Here is a 6,000-nt window from a genome sequence, read left to right on the forward strand (position 1 = left end):
CCCTCCGTTAGCAAATAGTCTTCGTATGTCATATAGTAAGCATTCAAGTTGATAAACAAGGTTTAGACATATTCAACCAGAAAAATCATGTATCTACCCCCTATCCCTAAACTCTGACTTATGAAGTCAAGCATCAAGAGATGTGGTTTTTGGTTTCAAACATGGAAATTTCAAAAACCCTCCCAAGAGCTACAATTTGGAGTGGCTAAGAAGGATAGATGCTTAATTTTTCATATTTATGTTTTAAACATGTTTAAATCATGGTCAAGCCTAGGATTTGACCAAGATTCAAATGGGCATAAAATTAAAAAAACAATAAAATGAAAAACCAATGCACATAGTCTTCTTATGTCATATATATAGTAAGCATTCAATTAAGTTGATAACAAGGTCTAGACATATTCAAACGAGAAAAGTCATGTATCAAGCTACCCCTAACCCCAAACTCTGTCTTATGAAGTCAAGCTTGAAGAGAAGTACGTGGTTTTTTGGTTTCAAACATGGAAATTTCAAAAACCCTCTCAAGAGCTTCTTTTTGTAGTGACTACGAAGGATACATGCTTAATTTTCATATTCATGTTTTAAACTTGTTTAAATCATGGTCAAACCTAGGATTTGACCAAGATTCAAATGGGCATAATTTAAAAAAAATGAAAAATCAAGGCACATAGTCTTCTTATGTCATATAGTAAGCATTCAATTAAGTTGATAAACAAGGTCTAGACATATTCAAACCAGAGAAATCATGTATCTACCCCCTAACCCTAAACTCTGTCTCATGAAGTCAAGCATGCATGAAGATAGTTGGTTTTTGGATTCAAACATGGAAATTTCAAAAACCCTCCCAAGAGCTTCATTTTGGAGTGACTAAGAAGGATATATGCTTAATTTTTCATATTCATGTTTTCAACTTGTTTAAATCATGGTCAAACTTAGGATTTGACCAAGATTCAAATGGGCATGAAATTAAAAAAAACAATAAAATGAAAAACCAATGCACGTATTCTTATGTCATATATATAGTAAGCATTCAATTAAGTTGATAACAAGGTCTAGACATATTCAAACGAGAAAAATCATGTATCAAGCTACCCCTAACCCCAAACTCTGTCTTATGAAGTCAAGCATGAAGAGAAGTACGTGGTTTTTTGGTTTCAAACATGGAAATTTCAAAAACCCTCTCAAGAGCTTCATTTTGGAGTGACTATGAAGGATACATGCTTAATTTTCATATTCATGTTTTAAACTTGTTTAAATCATGGTCAAACCTAGGATTTGACCAAGATTCAAATGGGCATAATTTAAAAAAATGAAAAATCAAGACACATAGTCTTTTATGTCATATAGTAAGCATTCAATTAAGTTGATAAACAAGGTCTAGACATATTCAAACTAGAGAAATCATGTATCTACCCCCTAACCCTAAACTCTGTCTCATGAAGTCAAGCATGCATGAAGATAGTTGGTTTTTGGTTTCAAACATGGAAATTTCAAAAACCCTCCCAAGAGCTTCATTTTGGAGTGACTAAGAAGGATATATGCTTAATTTTTCATATTCATGTTTTCAACTTGTTTAAATCATGGTCAAACTTAGGATTTGACCAAGATTCAAATGGGCATGAAATTAAAAAAAACAATAAAATGAAAAACCAATGCACATAGTCTTCTTATGTCATATATATAGTAAGCATTCAGTTAAGTTGATAACAAGGTCTAGACATATTCAAACGAGAAAAATCATGTATCAAGCTACCCCTAACCCCAAACTCTGTCTTATGAAGTCAAGCATGAAGAGAAGTACGTGGTTTTTTGGTTTCAAACATGGAAATTTCAAAAACCATCTCAAGAGCTTCATTTTGGAGTGACTATGAAGGATACATGCTTAATTTTCATATTCATGTTTTAAACTTGTTTAAATCATGGTCAAACCTAGGATTTGACCAAGATTCAAATGGGCATAATTTAAAAAAATGAAAAATCAAGACACATAGTCTTTTATGTCATATAGTAAGCATTCAATTAAGTTGATAAACAAGGTCTAGACATATTCAAACTAGAGAAATCATGTATCTACCCCCTAACCCTAAACTCTGTCTCATGAAGTCAAGCATGCATGAAGATAGTTGGTTTTTGGTTTCAAACATGGAAATTTCAAAAACCCTCCCAAGAGCTTCATTTTGGAGTGACTAAGAAGGATATATGCTTAATTTTTCATATTCATGTTTTCAACTTGTTTAAATCATGGTCAACCTTAGGATTTGACCAAGATTCAAATGGGCATGAAATTAAAAAAAACAATAAAATGAAAAACCAATGCACATAGTCTTCTTATGTCATATATATAGTAAGCATTCAGTTAAGTTGATAACAAGGTCTAGACATATTCAAACGAGAAAAATCATGTATCAAGCTACCCCTAACCCCAAACTCTGTCTTATGAAGTCAAGCATGAAGAGAAGTACGTGGTTTTTTGGTTTCAAACATGGAAATTTCAAAAACCCTCTCAAGAGCTTCATTTTGGAGTGACTATGAAGGATACATGCTTAATTTTCATATTCATGTTTTAAACTTGTTTAAATCATGGTCAAACCTAGGATTTGACCAAGATTCAAATGGGCATAATTTAAAAAAAATGAAAAATCAAGACACATAGTCTTTTATGTCATATAGTAAGCATTCAATTAAGTTGATAAACAAGGTCTAGACATATCAAACCAGAAAAATCATGTATTTACCCCCTATATATCCGTAAACCCTGACTTATGAAGTCAAGCATGAAGAGAAGAAGTGGTTTTTGGTTTTCAAACATGGAAATTTCAAAAACCCTCCCAAGAGCTTCATTTTGGAGTGACTAATTAAGAAGCGTACCTGCTTACTTTTTTCATATTCATGTTTTAAACTTGTTCAAATCTAGGTCAACAAACCTAGGATTTGACGAAGAATCAAATGGGTATAAAGAAATTAAAACCAAGGTCTGCTCATGTCATATATAGTAAGCATTCAATTAGATTGACAAACAAGGTCTAGACATATTCAAACTAGCAGGAAAATCATGTATCTACCCCCTAACCCTAAACTATGTCTTATGAAGTCAAGCATGCATGAAGAGAAGTGGTTTTTGGTTTTCAAGCATGGAAATTTCAAAAACCCTCCCAAGAGCTACATATTGGAGTGACTAAGAAGGATATATGCTTAATTTTTCATATTCATGTTTTAAACTTGATTAAATCATGGTCAAGCCTAGGATTTGACCAAGATTCAAATGGGCATAAAAATTCAAAAAAAAATGAAAAACCAATGCACAGAGTCATCTTATGTCATCTAGTAATTAAGCATTCAATTAAGTTGATAAACAATGTATAGACATATTCAAACCAGAAAATTTATGTATCAAGCTACCCCTAACCCCAAACTCTGTCTTATGAAGTCTAGCGTGAAGAGAAGTACGTGCTTTTTTGGTTTCAAACATGGAAATTTCAAAAACCCTCTCAAGATCGAGCTTCATTTTGGAGTGTGACTACGAAGGATACATGCTTAATTTTTCATATTCATGTTTTAAACTTGTTTAAATCATGGTCAAACCTAGGATTTGACCAAGATTCAAATGGGCATAAAAATTCAAAAAAAACAATAAAATGAAAAACCAATGCACATATATAGTCATCTTATGTCATCTAGTAAGCATTCAATTAAGTTGATAAACAAGGTCTAGACATATTTAAACCAGAAAATTCATGTATCAAGCTACCCCTATCCCCAACAAACTCTGTCTTATGAAGTCAAGCATGAAGAGAAGTACGCGGTTTTTTGGTTTCAAACATGGAAATTTCAAAAACCCTCCCAAAAGCTACATTTTGGAGTGACTAAGAATGATACATGCTTAATTTTTCATATTCATGTTTTAAACTTGTTTAAATCATGGTCAAACCTAGGATTTGACCAAGATTCAAATGGGCATAAAAATTCAAAATAAATCAAAATAAATGAAAAACCAAGGCACATAGTCTTCTTATGTCATATAGTAAGCATTCAATTAAGTTGATAAACAATGTCTAGACATATTCAAACCAGAAAAATCAAGTATCTAGCTACCCCTAACCCTAAACTCTGTCTTATGAAGTCAAGCATGCATGAAGAGAAGTGGTTTTTGGTTTCAAACATGGAAATTTCAAAAACCCTACCAAGATCTACATTTTGGAGTGACTAAGAAGGATATATGCTTATTTTTTCATGTTCATGTTTTAAACTTGTTTAAATCATGGCCAAACCTAGGATTTGACCAAGATTCAAATGTGCATAAAAATTCAGAAAAAACAAAAAATGGAAAATCAAGGTACATAGTATTCTTATGTCACATAGTAAGCATTCAATTAAGTTGATAGACAAGTTCTAGATATATTCAAACCAGAGAAATCATGTGTCTACCCCCTAACCCTAAACTCTGTCTCATGAAGTCAAGCATGAAGATATGTGGTTTTTGGCCGGTTTCAAACATGGAAATTTCAAAAACCCTCTCAAGAGCTTCATTTTGGAGTGACTACGAAGGATACATGTTTAATTTTTCATATTCATGTTTTAAACTTGTTTAAATCATGGTCAAACCTAGGATTTGACCAAGATTCAAATGGCAAAATTTAAAAAAAATGAAAAATCAAGGCACATAGTCTTCTTATGTCATATAGTAAGCATTCAATTAAGTTGATAAACAAGGTCTAGACATATTCAAACCAGAGAAATCATGTATCTACCCCCTAACCCTAAACTCTGTCTCATGAAGTCAAGCGCATGAAGATATGTGGTTTTTGGTTTCAAACATGGAAATTTCAAAAACCCTCCCAAGAGCTTCATTTCGAAGTGATTAATTAAGAACCATACATGCATGCTTCGTTTTTCATATTCATGTTTTAAACTTATTCAAATCTTGGTGAAACCTAGGATTTGACCAAGATTCAAATGGTTTATAAAAATTCAAAAAAGGCTTCTTATGTTATATAGTAGGCATTCAATTAAGTTGATAAATAAGGTCTAGACATATTCAAACCAGAAAAATCATGTATCTACCCCCTAACCCTAAACTTTGTCTTATGAAGTCAAGCATGAAGAGAAGTGGTTTTTGGTTTCAAGCATGGAAATTTCAAAAACCTCCCCAAACTTCATTTTAGAGTGACTAAGAATACAAGCTTCCCTTTTCATTTTCATGTTTTAAACTTGTTTAAATTATCTTGGTCAAATCTAGGATTTGACAAGATTCAAATGGGCAAACATATGATAAGTGATGCAAATATCATTTCTAAGTGCGGGCAAACCAGCCTTTAGCTTAACATATTTCTAAGTACAAGGTTTCAAAAAATTGAGTGGGGGCGGCTGCCCCCCTTGGCTATAGTCTGGATCCGCCCATGCTATAGTTTGAGGCCATTTGGATGACGTCGAAAAAATTCTTTGATTAGAAATGGGGTTGTTCGAACCCCGTAGTTGGATTTTTTTAAACCTTGATCTGTAGTACTGGGCAAAACCCTAGTTTAACCTATTTAATTATAGATTCGTAGGTCGATTTTTCTACGTACCTTTTTATTATTACTCTACTATGCAGCACATATGTGTTTGCCCGTCGAGTGAAACTCGGAAGGAGAGAAGAAGGAGGGAGAGCATTATGGTGTCTCCCCTTTTTCGGGCGATGATGTTGACTGTTGTGCAGGGTTTGTTAGTGAGCAGGAGGTGCGGACGAGCGAGCGAGCGAGTCGAGCGAGGCCGAGAATGAGAGAGATTTGTTTTTTTTTGTGAGAGGGACAACCGAAGGATCCTGAAGGACCCAGAGACTTCCAATACACATCCTGATGCGTCTTCTCTTGACAAAGAAAATGGCTGGGAGTTTGCGTACCTATTGCACGTGACTTGTGCTCACTGAAGTGTGGGACCTCACGCATGGGCACCACACGTAAGTGACAGACCAGTTGGTGTAAAAACCTCGGTTGATTATTATAGTGCATTAGAACAAAGTTT

This window comes from Lolium perenne, chromosome 4 (assembly GCF_019359855.2).
Source record: "Lolium perenne isolate Kyuss_39 chromosome 4, Kyuss_2.0, whole genome shotgun sequence".
Lineage (NCBI taxonomy): Eukaryota > Viridiplantae > Streptophyta > Magnoliopsida > Poales > Poaceae > Lolium > Lolium perenne.